We start from the raw sequence: 12277 nt of genomic DNA on the forward strand, positions 1-12277 counted from the left end.
TCAAAAAGGGGAAGAAGGTGGACCCAGGGAACTATAGGCCGGTGAGTCTGACTTCTATACCAGGAAAGATCTTTGAACAAATTATTAAACAACATGTATGTAAGTACCTGGATAAGAATGAAGTGATTAACCAGAGTCAGCATGGGTTTATAACTAACAAGTCATGTCAGACTAACTTAATTTCCTTCTATGACAGAATCACTGACTGGGTGGATCAGGGAAATGCTGTAGATATAGTATATCTTGACTTCAGCAAAGCATTTGACAAAGTATCTCACACCATCCTTATTGAAAAAATGACCAAGTATGCAATGGACCAGGCAACTGTTAGGTGGATTCATAACTGGCTTAGTGATCGGACTCAAAGGGTGATTGTAAATGGCTTCACATCCAGCTGGATGAATGTCTCAAGTGGGGTACCACAGGGCTCCGTCCTGGGACCTGTATTGTTCAACATCTTTATCAATGATTTAGATGAAGGAATTGAGGGTAAACTGATTAAATTTGCTGATGACACAAAGCTAGGAGGGATAGCTAATACTAGAGAAGAGAGAGAGAGGATTCAAAAAGACCTAAATAAACTGGAGCAGTGGGCAGCAACCAACAGAATGGTTGTTAACAGGGAAAAATGCAAAGTACTACATCTGGGCAATAAAAATGAAAAAAGCATATACAGAATGGGAGGAATAGAGCTAAGCAACAGTACATGTGAAAAAGACTTAGGTATACTAATAGATCATAGACTGAACATGAGTCAACAGTGTGATGCAGCAGCAAAAAAGGCAAATACAATTCTGGGATGTATTAACAGAAGCATACAGTCTAGATCACGTCTAGTCATTATTGGTCTTTACTCCTCTTTGGTCAGACCTCATCTGGAATACTGTGTACAGTTTTGGGCTCCACATTTTAAAAAAGACATAGACAAACTGGAGCAAGTTCAGAGAAGAGCGACCAGAATGGTGACTGGTCTGCAAACCATGTCCTATGAGGAACGGTTGCAGGATTTGGGACTGTTTAGCTTGCAAAAAAGAAGACTGAGAGGAGACTTAATAGCTGTCTACAAATATGTCAAGGGCTGTCACATTGTAGAAGGATCATCTTTATTCTCATTTGCACAAGGAAAGACTAGAAGCAATGGGATGAAACTAAATGGGAGGAGACACAGATTAGATATTAGAAAAAACTTTTTGACAGTTAGGGTGATTAATGAGTGGAACAGGCTGCCACGAGAGGTGGTGAGTTCCCCTTCAATGGACGTCTTGAAACAGAGGCTGGACAGACATCTGTCTGAGATGATTTAGTGAATCCTGCTTTGAGCAGGGGGTTGGACCAGATGACCCAGGAGGTCCCTTCCAACTCTACCATTCTATGATTCTATGAAATACCAGTTTGAAACGCAGAGATGATTTGCTCCTATCTGTTTTTTAATGTTTCTATGATTTTAATTTGATTTGTTCAATAAAAGTTTTTGGTTTTATTCACACTGGAAAACAAGTGCTGGATTATCAGTAACTTTCTTTGTCCCGTCCATTCCTTCCCAACTGTGATTTTTCATCCAAGCATTGAGAGATGAGCTGAAAGCAGACAATGTTTTCTATAGAGTAATGACAGACATGGGTGTTGTCCACATAGAAAGCCTCTCCTAAATCCCATGCACAAAAAAGCCGCCCTACAATCTGCCAGGACACATGCGGAAACATATGAAGACTCCTGGGACTTTATACTCTGGAGTGATGAGACCAAGATAAATGTTTTTTTTGGAACGGATGGCTTCAAAACTGTATAACATTGAAGAGGTGAGGAATACAATGAGAATGCATGGGGTCTACAGTGAGACCTGGTGGTGGCCGTGTCCTTATGTGCGGCTGCATGAGGAGCTACATTTCATTGATGGTATCTTGAATTCACAGATGTTCTGCTCTATAGTGACAAAGAAGATGCTGCCATCACTCTGTTCCCTTGGTAGGCCACTGTTACATTTCTGAAGAACAGGGTGACAGTGATTCAGTGGCCAAGTGTCTCCTGATCTGAACCCAACCAAACACCTATGGGGGATTCTGAAGAGACAAGTTGTCATCGCTCCATCCAGCATCCAGGCTCTAAGAGCTCGTTATCGAAAAAGAGATAAAAGATAGATATAGTATTGTCACTAACTTGTTCATTCCAGGCCTAGAAAACTTGGTGCCGTCCTTTAAAATTATCGAGGCCATACAAAATAATAGATGTAGTAGCTTTTGATGTGGGGTGTACTCATTTTTGCATCAACTAATTTGAGTAAAACTGAAGATTTTGTAATGATAGTTATATTAATAACCTTACTTTCATGTTTTGATTACAAAAAAATGTTCTATGAAACTTAGTGTTGACAAAATTGTAGAAATTGATCTTGTGTTCAGTGAGCTATTAAATAAAATCTTACTCATCAAAGGGGGTGTACTCATTTATGCTGAACAATGCTTATTAAACTTTATAAAACACAGTGAACATAATTATGCTTTCTTTCCCGTATGACTTCTCTCATGTTTTACAAGGTATGATTTATGTATAAAAGATTTCCCACATTCTGAACATGAATACGGCTTCTCTCCTGTGTGAATTCTTTGATGTATAACAAGATTCCCTTCATTTGTAAAACATTTCCCACATTCTGAACATGAATACGGCTTTTCTCCTGTGTGAATCCTCTGATGTTTAACAAGATCTGATTTATAACTAAAACACTTCCCACATTCTGAACATGAATATGGCTTCTTTCCAGTATGAATGCTCTGATGTCTACTAAGATGCCCTTTAGCTGTGAAGGTCTTCCCACATAGTGAACACAAAAATGGTTTTTCTCCTGTGTGAATTCTCTGATGTGTTATAAGACTCCCTTTATTTGTGAAGGACTTCTCACATTCCGAACATGAAAATGTTTTTTCTCCTGTATGATTTCTCTGATGTGTAAAAAGATTCCCTTTATTTGTGAAGGACTTCTCACATAGTGAACATGAAAATGTTTTTTCTCCTGTATGATTTCTCTGATGTGTAATAAGATTCCATTTATTTGTAAAGCATTTCCCACATTCTGAACATGAATATGGCTTCTCTCCTGTGTGAAGTCGCTGATGTGGAATAAGACTCCTTTTATCTGTAAAGGATTTCCCACATTCTGAACATGAATATGGCTTCTCTCCTGTGTGAATTTTCTGATGTGTAATAAGACTCCCTTTAAATGTAAAGCATTTCCCACATTCTGAACAGGAAAATGGCTTCTCTCCTGTGTGAATTTTCTGATGTGTAATGACTCCCTTTAAATGTAAAGCATTTCCCACATTCTGAACATGAATACGGCTTTTCTCCTGTGTGAATTCTGTGATGTATAACAAGCTGTGATTTATCTGGAAAGCACCTTCCACATTGTAAACATGAAAAAGTTTTTTCCCCTGTGTGAATTCTTTGATGTTTAACAAGGTCTGATTTACTTCTACAACATTTCCCACATTCTGAACATGAATATGGCTTCTCTCCTGTGTGAATTCTCTGATGTATAATAAGATCCCCTTTACCTGTGAAGGACTTTCCACATTCTGAACATGAATACGGCTTTTCTCCTGTGTGAATTCTCTGATGTTTAACAAGTTGTGATTTCTCTGTAAAGCACCTTCCACATTGTAAACATGAATACGGCTTTTCCCCTGTGTGAATTCTTTGATGTTTAACAAGGTCTGATTTACTTCCAAAACATTTCCCACATTCCGAACAAGAAAATGGCTTCTCTCCTGTATGAATTCTCTGATGTGTAATAAGATTCCCTTTATGTTTGAAGGACTTCCCACATTCCGAACATGAAAAAGGTTTTTCTCCTGTGTGAATTCTTTGATGTTTAACAAGCTCTGATTTACTTCCAAAACATTTCCCACATTCCGAACAAGAAAATGGCTTCTCTCCTGTGTGAATTCTCTCATGTATAACAAATTGTGATTTATATGTAAAGAATTTCCCACATTCTGGACAGGAGTATGGCTTTTTTCCTTTGTGTTTTCTGTGTGTTAAAAAATCTGAGCTTTTTGTAAATTTCTTGTCACACTGAAATCTTGAATCCACTTTGTCCCCTGGACTTTTGGTAATAATGTGAGATTGCTCAGGAGATGATTCCTCATGATTAGGAGGATTATAAGAATGTGAAGTGCTGTGAAGTCCAGGAGGTGCAGGAAGGGTGATGAGGTTTTCTCCATTAGAGTGCTTCATGAGATCTTCTTTTTTACAGTTCAGTGATGAACCGTTATTCTCACAAGGATTTCCTATTAGGATGAAAGATGAATTAGATGTGAGTTTTTTCTTCAACACAAAAGAGATTTCTGAATGTATTTTCTGGAGCTCACAATGAAGACCCTCGTCAGTGAAAGTACAGGTAATAAGGAGGACAACTACATGCCATAACATTAACACAATGACGGGTAAAGTGAATGACACTTATAAACTGGTGACATTGGCACAAGTCAGAGGTGGCAGAGATTAGACAGCAAATAGTTCTTTAAGTGGTAATTACTGATGACAGGTTCCCTTAATGTACCTCCAGTGCCATTTCACTCTCTCAAGCTTCGTATCTTGCCCTTAGTATAGAAAAGTGTCCACGCAGTTAAAAAAGATGTCCACTACTAAATGCCCCCAATGTAATTAACCCGTTGAGAGAAGATTTTTTCTAATTACCTAGCTTTGTCTTTATTGGCTGTGAGCGGCGCTATCGCTGGCCACTCACCGGCATCACACGACCCCCGGCTGCAGCCGGCTCTTGCTTCCCCTGATGTCACGTCAAGTGAGGCGTGACTCGGTGATGCGATCCCCGCGGTGGATGCCGGGCTGTGGGTGGGGTTTCCCCACGCGTCACACCCAGCATCCACCGCGCACTTTCCCAATGAATACAAGGTAATTGTGATTCACAAAATGTTATACAATTGAACGGTGAAGAAAAAAAAAATACATTTTTCCACTATAATATTATTTTAGCCCCAGATTTTACATTTTCACAAGGGAAAATGGGTAAAAATGACCACATAATTTTTTATACAATTTCTGCTGAACGGGGCGATACACCATATGTGGCTGTACTGTACTGCTTAGCCACATGGCGAGACTCGGGAGGGACGGAGCGCTATTTGACTCTTGGAGAACAAACTTTAGTAGAACAGCTTGCAGACTCCATATACAGAGCCCCTAAGTGGCAGAAGAGCAGAATCCCCCCTCAAGTGACACCAGTTTGGAAATTACACCCTATGGAAATGTATCTACAGGTGTAGTGATGAATTTGACTCCATGGGTGATTTCCAGAAATGAGCAGTAATGGATGTTGTGAAGTGAAAATGCAAATATTCCCTTATAGTGGTCAGTACATTGTAGTGTCCGGTACATTGTAGTGCCCTTACGTTGTAGCGCCCAGTACATGATTCCCAGCTAGTGCCTTGTGGAGAAATAAATTGTCTCTCCTCGCTACAGTAATGCCAAACATGTGGATGCTAACTGCACACGGTGGGGCCCAGGAGGAGGGGGCATTTGGATTTGGGAGCGCAGATGTCACTGGATTTCTTTAAGTGGGAGCCAAGTCACTTTTCCAGAGCCTTTGTGCTACCAGTGATATGGACACCCCCTATATTACTGTTTACAGATGATGAACCTGAGTGGGGACTTGTTTTTTGTGGGTTGAGTAGAGGCTCTTAATGGTGGCATTTTGGGGTACAGAACATTTTGGAGCATATTTATCCTGTGCTGTACGCTGAACACTTACAGTGGGTACGGGAAGTATTCAGACCCCTTTAAATTTTTCACTCTTTGTTTCATTGCAGCCATTTGGTAAATTCTAAAAAGTTCATTTATTTTTCTCATTAAAGTACACTCTGCACCCCATCTTGACTGAAAAAAAGCAGGAATGCAGACAATTTTGCAAATTTATTAAAAAAGAAAAACTGAAATATCACATGGGCATAAGTATTCAGACCCTTTGCTCAGACACTCATATTTAAGTCACATGCTGTCCATTTCCTTGTGATCCTCCTGGTTCTACTCCTTCATTGGAGTCCAGCTGTGTTTAATGAAACTCATAGGACTTGATTTGGAAAGGCACACACCAGTCTATATAAGACCTCACCGCTCACAGTGCATGTCAGACCAAATGAGAATCATGAGCTCAAAGGAACTGCCCAAGGAGCTCAGAGACAGAATTGTGGCAAGGCACAGATCTGGCCAAGGTTACAAAAGAATTTCTGCATTACTCAAGGTTCCTAAGAGCACAGTGGCCATCATAATCCTTAAATGGAAGAAGTTTGTGACCACCAGAAGTCTACCTAGACCTGGCCGTCCAGCCAAACTGAGCAATCGTGGGAGAAGAGCCTTGGTAGGAGAGGTAAAGAAAAACCCCAAGATCACTGTGGCTGAGCTCCAGCGATTCAGTAGGCAGATGGGAGAAAGCTCACAAAAGTCAACGATCACTGCAACCTTCCACCAGTCGGGCCTTTATCGCAGAGTGGCCAGATGGAAGCCTCTCCTCAGTGCAAGACATACGAAAGCCCGCATAGAGTTTGCTCAAAAACACATGAAGGACTCACAGACTATGAGAAATAAGATTCTCTGGTCTGATGAGACGAAGATAGAAGTTTTTGGTGATAATTCTAAGCGGTATGTGTGGAGAAAACCTGGCACTGCTCCTGACATGCCCAATACAATCCCTACAGTGAAACATGGTGGTGGCAGCATCATGCTATGGGGGTATTTTTCAGCTGTAGGGACAGGATGACTGGTTGCAATTGAAGGAAACATGAATGCAGCCAAGTACAGAGATATCCTGGATGAAAACCTCTTCCAGAGTGCTCTGGACCTCAGACTTGGCTGAAGGTTCACCTTCCAACAAGACAGTGACCCTAAGCACACAGCTAAAATAACAAAGGAGTGGCTTCAGAACTCTGTGGCCATTCTTGCCTGGCCCAGCCAGAGCCCTGACCTAAACCCAATTGAGCATCTCTGGAGAGACCTGAAAATGGCTGTACACCAACGTTCACCATCCAACCTGATGGAACTGGAGAGGATCTGCAAGGAAGAATGGCAGAGGATCCCCAAATCCAGGGGTGAAAAACTTGTTGCATCATTCCCAAGAAGACTCATGGCTGTACTAGCTCAAAAAGGGGCTTCTACTCCATACTGAGCAAAGGGTCTGAATTCTTTTTTAATAAATTTGCAAAAATGTCTACATTTCTGTTTTTTTCAGTCAAGATGGGGTGCAGAGTGTACTATAATGAGAAAATAATGAACTTTTTAGAACTTACCGAATAGCTGCAATAAAACAAGGAGTGAAAAATTTAAAGAGGTAAGAATACTTTCCGTACCCACTGTATATCGGGGTTTCCATCTAAATCTACAAAATACATGATTCAGATGACACCCCCGAGGGATCCATTCAGAATAATGAGGCAGCAGAGTTACACTGGACTCCGTCTAGCCTCTGGTCGACTGCGCTTTTATGCACGCTGAAAAAGATGGACATCACTGGATCATAGGCCAGACGGCGTCCACAGCGCCTCATTATATGGAATCTTCCCCCGGGGTTCTGTCCGAATCGCAAGCTCAGTCATTTATATGGCAGCATGAGACTTGTGTAAGAATAATATGAAAATAAAAGATGGAAGTAATATTAAAAACACAATTAGGAAAATTAAAAATGTGCTTATTAAATCATTAAGAAGAGGTGTGAATGCGGCCCAGTTATTCATCGGTGCGCAACCGGACTCTGTACAGGAGCAGCCGCGCCATCACCGGACGCTTCTGCTGTGATAAAGCTTCACTGCACCGGAGACTCCATACAATATCACACACCGGTCATCGTCACACGCCGCTAATCATAGTCACATGCCAATCATCATCATCATACGCCAGTCATCATCATCACACGCCGCTAATCATAGTCACATGCCAATCATCATCGTCATACGCCAGTCATCATCATCACACGTCACTAATCATAGTCACAAGCCAATCATCATCGTCATACGCCAGTCATCATCATCATCACACGCCGGTCATCACCATCATCATCACACGCCGGTCATTATTACACACCTGTGGAAACATCTACAGGAATCTCCTCCTTCCCGTCACTCACACACGGCTGATCCCCCCTCGTCATCACTTCTTCTTCTGTCTCATCCTCCTCTTTATTCTTAGTCGGATCTTCCTCCTGATATATCAGATGTAACAATCAGCACAATACAAGAAACCACCAAAATCTGTGACATCTATGACCTCGATCAGAAATGTCCCCCCATATACAGATCCGGTACAGGGCTCAGCACCGTCTACCTGATGATCCTCCGGGATGTTGTGATTCTCCTCTGGACAGTCCTGGGGATACAGAGGACGGGGACATCTCTCTGGTGGATTTCTTTCCATGAGTCCATCTGTAGGAAACACATAGTGACAGAATACAGTGACATGTAAAAGTTTGGGCACCAATGGTCAAAATTACTGTTATTGTGAACAGTTAAGTTGAAGATGAAATAATCTCTAAACGGCCTAAAGTTAAAGATGACATTTCCTTTGTATTTTAGGCAAAACAATACATAATAAATTATATATATTTTCATCTTTTACATTTAAAAAAAAATTCAATAAGGGAAAATGGGCAAATGCAAAAGTTTTGGCACCCGGCAAGGTTAGTACCTAGTAACGCCCCCTTTTGAAAGTATCACAGCTTGTAAATGCTTTTTGTAGCCAGACAATAGTCTTTCAGTTCTTGTTTGAGGGATTTTCATTCATTCTTCTTTGGAGAATTCTTCCAGTTCTGTGAGATTCTTGGGTCGTCTTACATCGTCTGCTATTTTGAGGTCTAGCCACAGATTTTCAATGATATTCAAATCAGGGGACTATGAGGGCCATTGTAAAACCTTCAGCTTGCGCCTTTTGACGTGTGTTTAGTATCATCATCATTTGCCATCCTCTTTTCACCTCCAGCTTTTTTGCAGATGGTGTTATGTTTGCATCAAGAATTTGCTGAAATTTAATGGAATCCATTCTTCCCTCTACCCGTTCCCTGTGCCATTGGCTGCAACACAACCCCAAAGCATGATTGATCCACCACCATGCTTAATGGTTGGCGAGATGTTCTTTTCCTAAAATTCTGTGCCCTTTTTACTACACACAACTTTGATCATTGCTCTATTTTAACCTCATCGGTCCACAAGACTTGCTTCCAAAATGCATCAGACCTTCTTAGATGTACTTTTGCATACTTCTGACGCTGAATTTCATGGTGAGGTCGCAGGAGAGGTTTTCTTCTGATGACTCTTCCATGAAGGCCATATTTGTGCAGGTGTCTCTGAAGAGTACAACAATGTACCACAACTCCAGAGTCTGATAAATCTTTCTGAAGGTCTTTTGCAGTCAGGCGGGGGTTCTGATTTGCCTCTCTAGCAATCTTACTGAAAATTTGCTTGGTCTTCCACTGTTTCTATTAACTGACATTTTTTTATTACATTTTGAACTGAGGAAAGGGCAACTTGAAAACGCTTTGCTCATAGCCTTCTCCTGCTTTGTGGGCCTCCACCATTTTCAGAGTGCTAGACAGCTGCTTAGAAGAAGCCATGGCTGCTGTTTATTTGGCACATTGTTAGAGTAGGCAGGGTTTTTATAAAGCTGGCCTTTCCTAACGATGATAGTGAACGAACCCTTACCCTAACAGGCGAAGTAAAGTCTGAATCATTGGTCAAAGTTATCTGAGCACACAAATGTCCAAGGGTAATACAAAGGAAATGTGTCATCTTTAACTTTAGGTCTTTTAGAGATCATTTCATCTTCAACTTGCTTAACTGGTCACAATAACAGTAATTTTGACCAGGGGTGCCCAAACTTTTACATGCCACTGTAGATTGTATCATGTGATCATGAGATGATGGGAGTAGTAGTAGATGGCCACAGAACCGACATGACAGTCTCCCCTCCTCACCCTGCTGATCGGCCCATATTGCGGTCGCCTCTTGTGCTCCATGTATAACCTCAACCTTAATATCAATCAGATCTTCATCCTAAAAAGAACAATGTAACATGAGCTCAAATCCCATCACGTCATGGTCAGATGTTGTGGGGACTTCAGTGTCATCTACCTGATGATCCTCCGGGATGTTGTGATTCTCCTCTGGACAGTCCTGGGGATACAGAGGACGGGGACATCTCTCTGGTGGATTTCTCCTCCTGGATCCATCTGTGGAGACACACAGACTGAATACATGACCTGCCGTGTATCTGTCTATATATGAGACTCGTCTCTCAGAACCGGTAATTCTATATTTATGTATCAGGGACTAAATTACATTGTTGTGGTCCTCACCACCGGTACCAAGGACCCAGCACATTGTGGGCCTCAAGTATGAAGTGATAATCAGCAAGGCCAAAAGCTAATGCTCTGCAGAGAGGATGAGGACCCTGAGGAGAGGGACAGAGAAGACCCTCGTCAGTCAGATGGAGGAGCCGTACTAAAAAACACAACTTCTCCAAGTTCCGTCTCCAGGGATGGAACCACAGAGGAGCTGGAGAAAGCTCCACATTTCTATCTCGGTTTCTTGTCTCCTAATTCACTGTATGGAGATTGGGGGAAGGACAGTGACCATTTACCAGTGATTGCATTTTGAGAGCTCATGATGTCACCATGAGGACACGGCCTCCCTCCTGGACAGGATCCTCTGGGATCACTCAGAGGAGAGAACCTGATCTATTAAAAGACGGGTTACCGCATTTTTCTTCTTCTTTAAATAGAGATAAATCTCCACATCTGCCTCGGTATAAACACTAAAATAGGCAGCAAGTTCTGCGTTTGACTCTAAAGGAGGAAAAAAGGGCACATGTACGACTAACGTACGAAGTCATAGAACCCGGAAGGACGGTGTTGTGGGGAGCACCCGGTACGCAGCGGTTAGTACCTATCAATGTGTAGAAAGGACAACTAGAGAGCAGGCACCGGGGTCATGGGAGCTTACTGATGCACACGGGGAGCCAAGGAGAGATTGTCTGGTCAGACTCCACAGAAAAGCTCCATAATACATATTCTTCTGAACAAACATCCCTGTAAGGGAGACTTACACTTATTACCACCACACCCGGATCTCAGATTGAAGTCCCCATTAATTTTGCTTTGTCTCCCAAAATTAGAACAAATGTTTTTGTATAAAATATATATATTTATTTATTTACACACACACATACATTATTTTGCCAAATAATAAAATATATACATACAGTACAGACCAAAAGTTTGGACACACCTCATTTAAAGATTTTTCTGTATTTTCATAACTATGAAAATTGTACATTCACACTGAAGGCATCAAAACTATGAATTAACACATGTGGAATTATATACTTAACAAAAAAGTGTGAAACAACTGAAAATATGTCTTATATTCTTGGTTTTTCAAAGTAGCCACCTTTTGCTTTCATGACTGCTTTGCACACTCTTGGCATTCTCTTGATGAGCTTCAAGAGGTAGTCACCGGAAATGGTCTTCCAACAATCTTGAAGGAGTTCCTAGAGATGCTTAGCACTTGTTGGCCCTTTTGCCTTCACTCTGCGGTGCAGCTCACACCAAACCATCTCCATTGGGTTCAGGTCTGGTGACTGGAGGCCAGGTCATCTGGCATAGCACCCCATCACTCTCCTTCTTGGTCAAATAGCCCTTACACAGCCTGGAGGTGTGTTTGGGGTCATTGTCCTGTTGAAAAATAAATGATGGTCCAACTAAACGCAAACCGGATGGAATAGCGTGCCGCTGCAAGATGCTGTGGTAGCCATGCTGGTTCAGTATGCCTTCAATTTTGAATAAATTACCAACAGTGTCACCAGCAAAGCACCCCCACACCATCACACCTCCTCCTCCATGCTTCACGGTGGGAACCAGGCATGTAGAGTCCATCCGTTCACCTTTTCTGCGTCACACAAAGACACGGTAGTTGGAACCAAAGATCTCAAATTTGGACTCATCAGACCAAAGCACAGATTTCCACTGGTCTAATGTCCATTCCTTGTGTTCTTTAGCCCTAACAAGTCTCTTCTGCTTGTTGCCTGTCCTTAGCAGTGGTTTCCTAGCAGCTATTTTACCATGAAGGCTTGCTGCACAAAGTCTACTCTTAACAGTTGTTGTAGAGATGTGTCTGCTGCTAGAACTCTGTGTGGCATTGACCTGGTCTCTAATCTGAGCTGCTGTTAACCTGCGATTTCTGAGGCTGTTGACTCGGATAAACTTATGCTCAGAAGCAGAGGT

At 41.8% G+C, this 12277-nt stretch overlaps 1 pseudogene; it reads right to left on the minus strand.

Moving 5' to 3' along the window:
* LOC141240127 (uncharacterized) overlaps positions 1–12277 on the minus strand; it is a 106316-nt pseudogene that overhangs the window by 35145 nt on the left and 58894 nt on the right.

This window comes from Phyllobates terribilis, unplaced genomic scaffold, assembly GCF_046119375.1.
Source record: "Phyllobates terribilis strain yellow unplaced genomic scaffold, ASM4611937v1 Scaffold_796__1_contigs__length_659822, whole genome shotgun sequence".
Taxonomy (NCBI): domain Eukaryota; kingdom Metazoa; phylum Chordata; class Amphibia; order Anura; family Dendrobatidae; genus Phyllobates; species Phyllobates terribilis.